General features: G+C 42.9%; 1 long non-coding RNA gene across 1 annotated transcript; it reads left to right on the top strand.

The window, feature by feature from the left end:
• The first annotated feature begins 1,568 nt into the window (after positions 1 to 1,568).
• On the top strand, positions 1,569 to 4,232 carry LOC123388820. The gene is made up of 2 exons (XR_006603323.1): positions 1,569 to 1,816; positions 3,825 to 4,232. It is a non-coding gene; the product is annotated as an uncharacterized LOC123388820 (long non-coding RNA).
• Positions 4,233 to 11,059: the final 6,827 nt, after the last annotated feature.

Here is an 11,059-nt window from a genome sequence, read left to right as displayed (position 1 = left end):
AAAATTAGGAATGTCTTTTCACTGAAAGACACCATTAAGTGAATGAAAAGTAAAGCCACAGAGTAGAAGAAGGTATTTGCAATACTTACAACCACACAGAATTCTTTTTTTCTTTTTTTTTCCCTTTTAAAGATTTTTTATTTTATTTATTTGTCATAGAGAGAGCAGCAAGAGCAAGCACAGGCAGACAGAGTGGCAGGCAGAGGCAGAGGGAGAAGCAGGCTCCCTGCCAAGCAAGGAGCCCCATGTGGGACTCGATCCCAGGACGCTGGGATCATGACCTGAGCTGAAGGCAGCCGCTTAACCAACTGAGCCACCCAGGCGTCCCAACCACACAGAATTCTTATCCGGAATAGATAAAGCATCCTAAAACCAGTAAGAAAAGCCATGTTACCTAAGAGAAGAGTAAGCAAAAGACATAGACAGGTATTTCACAAAAGAGATGATCAAAATGGCTAATATGCATGTATTTGTTTTGAAATCTATCAAGCCTGTGGCATTCTAAATTAATGTCCAAGGATCAGAAAATCCAGAAAAGTCAAGTGCTGTGCCAGTGCTCTTTGAGGATCAGGGATGCCTAAGACAAAAACCGTGCCTGTTGGGACCTCTGGGTGGCTCAGTTTGTTAAGCATCTGCCTTTGGCTCAGGTCATGATCTTGGGTCCTGGGATGGAGCCCTATGTTGGGCTCCTTGCTCATTGAGGAGCCTGCTTCTCCCTCTGCCTGACACTCCCCCTGCTTGTGCTCTCTTTCTCTCTGACAAGTAAATAAAAATCTTTAAAAAAAAAAAAATCGTGTCTGCGAGGCTCATCTCATTAAAATACACAGCACAATAAAATGCAAGGTACACTGTATAAAGATAAGGTTTAAAGCTCATGACGGTAACAGCTAAATCCTGAGTGAAAGGAACAAGCAGGTTTCAGAAGAGGTGACACTGAGCTGTGTCCTGATGGATGGTGAAATGTGTGAGTTGATAATGAGCACCTCTCCAGCTGACAGGGCCTTGCAGGGGGTCTGAGGGAGAGGAGGATAAGAGGAACAAGTCTGCACAATTCTCCCACAGTGGAACCTTTTCAAATTCCAGTAAGACATGGGGCTCCACATATCGGGGTCACTGTGCAAGGACTCGAAAAGACAAGTGATCCAAAAGCAGTTCCTCCTGCATGACTCACTCCATCCTCCCCTGGAATAGACCTGGCTTCTGTTCTGGTCCTTACTGCTGTTCTGGATCCTTCCTCTTAATTTTTAACCAGGCATCTGCCTGCAGGCCACTGAAATAGATTCCTCTCAGTTGTTCCATGTTTTTTCAGAGGTCAGTTTTGATCTGACATCATTACAACCAGCCTGGGTTTTGTCTCTGCATCTTGAGTGAAGTCACTTTTATATAGATTGTTAGCCAGTAGTCTCTGGAAGCTTTGGGACAGGGAGAGTATGGCCTATGTTAGCTAACTTGCCCTGTGTGTGAGACACAAAGTGCTGTTCCTTTAAAAGGTTTCCAGTGTTCAGCTTCACTGAAATAATGAAAATACTGTCTGCTGGTCGGCAAGAATCTCAAAGCAGCCCTTTTGTCTCTGGGTTGGGGCTGTCAGGTTGGCCTCCTTCACTGTTTGTCTTTCCAGTTTTAGGCACAATAGCCTACTGTTCTCCGGAAAACAGGGAAACGCTCCTGTCACCATTTGGTAAAGGAATTTTGAAAAAAAGAAGAAGAAGAAGAAAAGGAGAAGAAATTATGTGACTTTCCAGCAAAAATAGTTCATTTTTAAGTGAGGCGTTAATGGGATCACAAGAACAGCCTCCTGAACGCAGAATAAGCACAGGTGCGTGACACTCATTGGCATGTTTCGCTCCAATCCATTTGAGTTGTAAGGATTTGGGGCTGCTGATTTCTTCTGGTATTTCCTTTTTTTTTTTTTTTTTGAGTCATAATAAATTATCTGTAAGTAGCAACTCCCTTCCCTAAATCTTCCTTACGGTCTTATGTAGGAAGGGTTGCACGCAAGGAAGAATGATGAGACTTTAGTAAAGATTTTAAATGAATTCCTGAGGAAAAAGGGAAACTGAAAAAGATTTTAAAAGTGGATTAAGTTCTACAAACTTTCAGAGCAGATTAGAAACCACCACAGGGAAAATATTAGCAGATGGCTACAAAATTAACAGTGGGGTGAACAGCAAGGCAGCTTTAATATCCACCAGCCTATTCTTTCTTTCTTTTTTTTTTTTTATATATTTTATTTATTTATTTGTCAGAAAGAGAGAAAGAGAGAGAGAGAGACCATAAGCAGGGAGAGTGGCAGGCAGAGGGAGAAGCAGACTCCTTGCTGAGCAAGGAGCCCGACATGGGGCTTGATCCCAGGACCTGAGATCATGACCTGAACCAAAGTTAGATGCTTAACAGACTGAGCCATCCAAGTGCCCCTCTCAGGTTATTCTAAAGGCCTTCCCGACAAAGGATGGACATTGCTTGACTAGTGGGACCATGCTCTTCCCACAGGCTCCTCTCCTATCTGCAGGTGGTGGTGTGGAAGGCACCAGTGGGATTAACACTAAAAGAGACAACATTCTAGGAATGCAGGGATTCCAGCCTAAAGAGTTCAAAAGAAGTCATGGCTGGATATGTGCTCTTTTATACTTAAGGTATAAAATTCTGATCAATAAATGTCACATGAGCAGAAAACAAATTATTGCTCACCTTTTCCTAGCATACCCTTGGGCAAGACTTGCATTTGTGGTCATTGTCAATGACACACCATAACAACACCCGAGAGAAGCACTGGAAGCAGTATCCAGAGGCAACACATCAGATGATGCCACAGTGTGAATGATGATGTAACCAGCACGAAATAACTGATGTTAGCGAGTTACAGGGACAAAAAGATCTGTATTACTTCCGTACAAATAGCTTGCAAAGAGCCATGGTATTGTGAGTACTAACTGCCTTGCTACCTTTTTCTTGCAGTGGGAGATCTAAATTAGCCAGGAACCGCATATCTAACATGAAAGAGCATGAAAGAGATAGTTCCTGGACCTCAACAGGAAGAGACAGGGCCCTGGATCCTACAAAGAATCTTTTAATGCACTGATTGGATAGAAAACAATTATGAAAATATCCATTTCTTAAACCATCAGCTAATTATCTTTTATGGGTTCAAAAACTTTGTAATACACTTTCAATCAATTTTTTAAATATAGACAGGGTTCCCCCCAAATATTTTGCCCAGGGACTCACACACTCTAGAGAAAGAGCTGTTGAGCCCCTCCCTTTGTCTTGCCTGACTTTCAATTTTTTTAAATCTCCACAGTTTCTACTGCATCTTCCAAACTGCCAAAGAGTGCTCTTTCTAAAATTCAAGCCCAATGAAGTGTTTCCTGCTTACAATCCTTCCTGTCAGCTGGCCTCTCCTTGTCTCTTTTAGCTTCATCTTCTACAATACCTCATTACCTACTCTATGTTCTAAGCACACAATTGGTAATATTCAAAGCCCTCAGTGCTCTTAAGTGTTCTACCCTGTCTTGGGATTCTGATACCATTACTTGTCTATCTAAAGGATCCCTACATGTCAGGCAAGACTCACTCAGGCTCCCACTACCACCTCATGGATGGCTTCCTTCTACCCCATCTTTCTCAGGCTGAAGGGGGCCAGAGTAGCTAGAGAGAAGTGGGGGAAGGAGGGAGAACAGAGTTGAGGTTGGAGGGTGTGGGAGATAGTTCACAGAAGTCCTCAGAGGATTTTATTCTGAGAGAAAAGTGGGGACGTCCAATATAGCCCATGAATTGCACCTCCTCATATCCACATCCTCACATAGTCTCTTCCACTCTAAATCTAGGTTGGCCGTGTGATGCAGTTTGACCAAGGTGAAAGGGTTACTGTGCCAGTTCTGGGCCTAAGTCATCAGAAACCATGGCGGCATGTGAAACATGTGAACTATGCTTCGGAAATCTCTCAGCACCATTTAAGAAGTTCAGCCACCTTGCTGCTGCTGGAAAGACCACGTGAGGGAGACACAGAGCAAGGGAGAGACCTGACACTACACGGTGAGAGCAAGAGATCCTGTCATAGCAGCCCAGCTCATGGGCTCCAGCTTCCACCTATACTTGTCAAAGGGCTAGACATGTGCATGAAGCCTCTTTGGTATTGCACCCCCATCCACAGCCTTGTGAGTGACCTTTGAGCCATTTACCTGTATCCTTGTCCACCCATGGAATCATGAAAAGCAATAAAAAGGTCATACCAAGCCACTGTGTTAGCTGATCACCAAATCAGGACTCAGCAGGCGATAATCAGTCGTGGCATCAAGCATCAGTGAGAAGATGGTTACCCATCCCTCACTCAACAGATGCAAAACAGTCAGTCAGCATCCTGAACGAGGGCTCAGAGACTGGATGGGCAGGCAGGGTGCAATAGCAGGTGTCCAGCAAACTGGACATCCCCACATTTGTTGTCAACCTAGCACACTCCTCCACTCTCCATCATGCTCATCCCATCAATCCCACACTTTTGATCAAGAGAGATGAGGCATCAAACAAGTGTGACAGTGGGACATCCATCCATACCTGCGCCAGGCAGTAAGGCTAGGTGATCACCCAGCTGGCATGGTCTTGAGGACAGGAAGCCAATACCTGATGAGATGTTGTAGCAGAAATGGCTGAAGGTGATTACCAGTTAGTCCTTTGTTTTTGTGGACAAGGGCACAGATTTCACCCAGTTAATTTGGCTTCATTCCATGGCCACAGACTAAACCTTCAGCCACAGCCAGCTGTCCAAATTGGATTCCCTCCATTTTTCTTGGAAAAGATAAAACAAGACACCATGTCCAACCCACAGCTCTTCTCAGGGAAATGCCGTGTTATGAGTGAGACCATCTCATCTATAACAGTGGCAGCATCAGAAAAGTAACTGCGGGGTATCTAAAATTCATCTGCTTATCTCCTTCCTCTCCACATTCCAATTTGTTCTATTTGAATTCCTTATTTCTTAATGGGATCACCAGTCTGCACCCAGTCCCAGGCTTAACTTTAACATCATTTTGAAGTCTCTCTTCTCTCCATCCCCTACACCCAATCTATACCTTGATATCACAACTACAATGTCTCTGAGCTCACTTTTTATTCTCATAGTTCCAGTTGAGTTATGTACAACTCTTACATGGAAGGTTCCAGGGACTTCTTTAACTAGTCTGGAAGCTTCTACCCTTTTTCCCCCTCCAATCCATCTTTCACATCTCCACAAGAACAATCTTCCTAAAGTATGTTCTGAGCCTGTCATTTTCCATCTCACAATTCATCAGTAATTCGGGAATTCCTGCAACAGGGCTGCAAACTCAAATACCTTCACGTGATTTAAGTATAACATGTGACTGAATGTTTAGGACAACAGGGAGCAATGTAGGCCTGCTGACAAGTGGAGAGAATGAATCTTCCACAAGGCATTTACATTCCCTATTTTTAGAACTACTGTTCTGACCAAATGAACCACAAAATTTCACAAAATAAAGGCTAGACTCTTTGGTCTAATATTCAAAGCTCCCCATGACACAATTCCAACCTACTTTTCTAGACCCAAAATTTTCAATGTCAGCGTGTGGTTCAGAGATGGTGGTACATATACGGCACCTGGCCATTACTCTTCCACCTCTGCCTGGTCCATGGGTAGATAATGCCATTGTTCATAGTTGTCTTTCCTGTTGGGCTCGATACAGCCTCAGGATCCTCCTCAACGCAATACTCCAGAGAGCATTAATGAGCTGGGTAGGCATAGAGTGCCAGTTAAAACCCATTTGCCATTGTGAGCAACTCATGTCTAATCAGTTCCAGCTTAGGCCAGATCTTCCAGGTTTACCGTCCTGTGCTTATCAGGCAGACCAGAGAATCTCAGCATTTTGAAATAAACAGTCTGGTGTGGCTGTTTTTCTCTCCCCCACACTCTGTGTTACTCCCTAGACTGCTATGCTCTAGGCTCAATTCCATGTTAGGTGATTTGCACCACCAGTCACTACAGTTTCATGGCAGGTGGTTTGTTCCAGAGAGAGGTCTAGAAGAGGACCCCTCTCAGGAAAAGCAGATTTCTTGAAAAGTCTTCCATGCTGGTGCTCCACCAATAGCCTTGTGGGGCAAATAACCTCCAACCCTACCCCTACGGATATCGTTGTTTTAGAGGAACTTACTAACAACACAGCTAGTCCACAGTATTCAACCTGTTTGGAGGTCATTTGTTAATGTTGTGTACATAGATTCAAGCTCCCTAGAAATATCATAATCTGAGTTGAATTTGGCTCTGTGGTGTGTATGGCTTGTGGGAGATGTTTATGCTATGATGCCCACACCAAACAGAGTCTAAGATTTCCCAGTGGAAGTGTTTACTCCATTCGATAACAGTTTTTTTTAAGATATTTATTTGACACACAGAGAGAGCACAAGCAGGGGGAATGGCAAGCAGAGGGAGAAGGGAAAGCAATCTCCCTGCTGAGCAGAGGCCAGATGGGACACACAGCTCAATCCCAGGACCCTGAGATGATCATCTAAGCTGAAGGCAAACATTTAACCAACTGAGCCACCCAGGCGCCCCTATCCTATAACTACTGTTTCTATGACTTGGGGTCAGTTTTACTTTTTCCCATTTAACGGGGCCCTTTACATTCCAAAAAACCCTCAGTTTTCCTCCTTGTTTTGCAAGATGTTTACATGTTCTTCTAAAGCAACTGACTACTCTTTGTCCTAAAGGAGAAAGGAAGACAGATGCTACGAATATCACACAGAGACTAATTAAAAAACCCAAGGGACAGGAAGTAGAAGAACCATTTATTAAAAAAGAAAGAAAGAAAGAAAGAAAGAAAGAAAGAAAGAAAGAAAGAAAGAAAAAAAAAATCTTAATGGAAAGAAAGAAAGAAAACAAAATCTTAATGGATCCAGTTTGTCTTCATTTATGATCCTCCTGAGAGGTCTTTGGCCTGGGACCCGCTGTGTGGACATCGTACCTGCTCTGTGTGGCTCTGCCCCAACAACAGGTGTGGATATAACAGAATTTGACATGAAGGAGTCCTGCTTCACCCGTCACCCTAAATGCTGTTCTAACTGCCTGTACGGTTTAACATGCCTCCCACAAAGCCTTCAAATGATTGGGTCTCTGGGGCAACCACCAACGGTGGTACAGCAGGTTTGAAAGTGAACAAGGCAGGTAGTCAAATGCACATCACAGCTGGAAGCCAGGACCTCATGGACCTCTGTGCCCCCCTGGCCTTAGCCCACTGAGAATCTTTTATCTGTTCAGAATTCTGGGTTCGTTTTGTTTTGTTTTGTCTTATCTTGATTTTTCCTAACTCAGGAATAAACTTTGCTATGGACTGAATACGACAAATTTATATGTTGAAGCCCTAATTCTCAGCGTGACAGCACTGAAGGTGGACCTTTGGGAGGTGATGAGGTCGTAAGGGTGGAGCCCTGGTGAATGGGATTCATGCTCTTGTAAGTAGAGACATGAGAGAGAACACTTTTCTCTCTGCCATGTGAGGACACAGCAGGAAGACAACTGTCTGCAAACTAGGAAAGAGGTCCCTTACCAGACACAGAATCTGCCTGCACCTTCATCTCAAACCTCGCAGCCTCCTGAACTGTGAGAAATAAGTATTTGCTGTTTTTAAGCCACTTAGTCTATGGTAATTTGTTAATAGCAGCCTGAGCTGGCTAAGAAAAAAACCCACAAGACTCAGTCAGAGGCAAAATCCATGCTAAGAACCACTTGCCAAACTGTCTCCCCAGGATGGTAATTAATCCCATCTATCTTATCTGTATAAAAGGTGAAAGAATGCATTATATGGGGAGAATCATCCCAGCAGGATAGGAATGTATTCAAGTTGGGTTTTTTGGAGGCATCTGGGTGGCTCAGTGGGTTAAAGCCTCTGCCTTCGGCTCAGGTCATGATCTCAGGGTCCTGGGATGGAGCCCTACATCCGGCTCTCTGCTCAGCGGGGAGCCTGCTCCCTAACCCCCCACCTCTCTCTGCCTGCCTCTCTGCCTACTTGTGATCTCTGTCTGTTAAATAAATAAATAAATAAATAAATCTATCTATCTTTAAAAAATAAATAAATAAAGTTGGGATTTTTCTTTAGTAAAGACAAAGACACCAGTGACCCTGTGTTTGTGGCTGAGGTGGCTTCATGGAGAAGGTGGGATTTGATGGCCCCTGGGGAAATAAACCCTCAAGAGCCACCTGTTTTTACAAAAAGCTTGTTCATCATTGGGATTCACCTCCACTGGGATGGTAGGATCAGCTCAGGCTGGGTGGCTAGGCCTCCCCTCCAATCCTTGGCTGGCCTCAGGGAACGCACATTGTTCCCTAGGCCTGAAGTCCAAGTGGAGGGCGTGCTTTAGCCTTGAGGTTCCTGGTGCACATGGAGTTGCACTTTATGAAAAATCATGAAGGGGGTGCCTGGGTGGTGCAGTGGGTTAAGCCTCTGCCTTCAGCTCAGGTAATGATCTCAGGGTCCTGAGATCGAGCCCCACATTTGGCTTTCTGCTCACTGGAGAGGTAGCTCTCTGCTCAGAGGAGAGCCTGCTTCCCTCTCTCTCTGCCTGCCTTTCTGCTTACTTGTGATCTCTCTCTCTCACTATCAAATAAATAAATCTTTTTAAAATAAATCTTTTTAAAAATCATGAAAGATTTTATTTTTTTAAATATTTTTAAAGATTTTATTTATTTATTTATTTATTTATTTATTTATTTACTTACTTATTTATTTGACAGAGAGAGCCCTGCTGAGCAAGGAGCCACCCAGGTCCCCCATGATGAAGGATTTTTAAATATTTACTTTTGGGATAACTGGGTGGTTCAGTCGGTTAAGCATCTGCCTTCAGCTCAGGTCATGGTCTCAGGGTCCTTGGATCTCAAGTCCTGCATTGGGCTCTCTGCTCAGCAGCGGGGCTTCTTCTCCCTTTGCCTGCTGCTCCCCCTGCTTGTGCGCTCTCTCTCTCTCTCTCTCTCTCTCTCTGACAAATAAATAAATAATATCCTATAATAAAAAATTTATTTTTTCTTAACTATTTTCCCCAATTTAATCGATATGATCACTTTCCCATGGAGAAGAAAATATACTGCTAAAAAAGAAAGATACTACGTCATCCTTACTCTCTCCTCCCCACCCCCCAACTATGTGACCGCTGAGAGTGTGACTTCAGTTCCTGGCATTGCACCACCCAGTATGAAGTTGGAACTGAAAAGGCCTCCCTGCTAAGGCTCTGTGGGCAAAGGGTGATGACAAAGGCTAGAAAGGAGATCTGTGCTACTCTACAAGACATTTGCAAAACAACAGACTAGTAAGTATGTTGGAAAACTGACAAAAGTATATCCCTCTTATGCTTGTGAGGATTTTAGGTGGTTTTTCATAGTTAACATTTTACAAGGAAATAGGAATATTCAGAAAGACTGAACAAAATCCCAGGATAGCACGAAGAATTAATTACAAAAAAGCATAGAGAGAAGACCATAACAAACAATAGCATACATCATTTCTCTCATGGCCTCAATAGTCAATCTCTTGATACTTCTTCAACTTTTATTTTCATCAATGTTCAGTTTATTTCTCAGCAAAATTTCGGTTTCTTATTCATTGCCCTTTTGTAAAATTAACAGTACGTTTCCTGTGTTATGCTTGTCCTTTTTTTTTCTTCCCCTAAATGCTTTTTTAAATGGCACGACAGGGTGTAGGATGTTTGATGTTCTCAGAGTTACCATGAGTGCTGGGCTGTAAATAAATCATGAATGTACCACATCATTCATGAATTATTCATTTTTTTTCTTGTGCTTTCTATAGAAGACTATGCATCAAAATCAAATTCAAACTATTGAAACCTTAGGTGGTTTCAGATTACTAAAAGAGCTGGTTATTCCGCCTTGCAGTAAAAAAAAAATTTTTTTTAATCTATGGTTATATAAAAATTCTTACCAGCTGGAAGAAGTCTAACGTTTCCTATGCTTACCAACACTTACACTTACACTTACCCTACCTTCCCTACACAACAGAGGTGATCACAAAGATCACAAGGGGCTTAAAGGTATAGAGGCCTCAGGTGATGGGGTATATATTTCAGTTTTTTATTTGAAAATTGTGTTTTCCCATAACAAGGCTTATAGCCCAATTCCACGGTTGCCTGATAGTACAGTTTCGCCTCTTTTACAAACGCAGCACAGGCTGTCCCCAACTTACTAAATTCCAAATCCTCATTCAGGAGTTGTTTGGTTGGAATAGATTAAACACATTTCCCCAAAGAGACAAGATGAGTGGTTCTGTCCCCAGGCAAACTCATAGCCTGTTCACCCACGAGGTACAAGAAATATGAATCTAGGGGCACCTGGGTGGCTCAGTGGGTTAAGCCTCTGCCTTTGGCTCAGGTCATGCTCTCAGAGTCCTGGGATCAAGCCCCACATCGGGCTCTTCTGCTTGGTGGGGAGCCTGCTTCTTCCTCTCTCTCTGCCTGCCTCTCTGCCTACTTGTGATCTCTCTCTGTTAAAAAAAATAAAATCTTTAAACAAATAAAAAATAAAAAGTCATTTATTTAAAAAAAGAAATATGAATCTAATGACAATCTAGAATGTCATCAACAGGTAGAAGCATACTTCTATGGAAAACTGCATTCAGTATCTCAACTTGGGGTAGGAAGAGCAGACCTCAGTGTTTATGTCATGCAGGCTTGAGGCTGATCCAGGGCTGGGAAGAATGGGAAACCACCAGGAGAGTTATGTATAGACATGGGTGTATATATGGGTGTACCCATGCGAATGGTTGATTCTTAATTCTAGGGGTTTTTGAATTCAAAATTATGTTTCACATGTATTTCATGCATATGTATACATAAAAACACATATTTTCTAGAAAGACAGTCTATTCCTTTCATTAGATTTTTGAAAGATCTCAGATCTTCAAACTCAAAAAAAAAATAAGAACCATCCTCTAGCAGATATGAATAGGGAATGAGATGGGCCTTCTTGTCAGTATCATTTTTCCATCCTATCAATCTGCTGAGACATTAAGAATAAAGGAAAATGTTTTCCTGTTCTCTGGGCTCCACT

The sequence above is a fragment of the Mustela putorius genome, unplaced genomic scaffold (assembly GCF_011764305.1).
Source record: "Mustela putorius furo isolate JIRA1106 unplaced genomic scaffold, ASM1176430v1.1 tig00003911_pilon_pilon_pilon, whole genome shotgun sequence".
NCBI classification, from domain to species: Eukaryota; Metazoa; Chordata; class Mammalia; order Carnivora; family Mustelidae; genus Mustela; species Mustela putorius.
The sequence above is the reverse complement of the archived record's forward strand: the minus strand, read 5'-3'. Positions and strand labels throughout refer to the sequence as shown.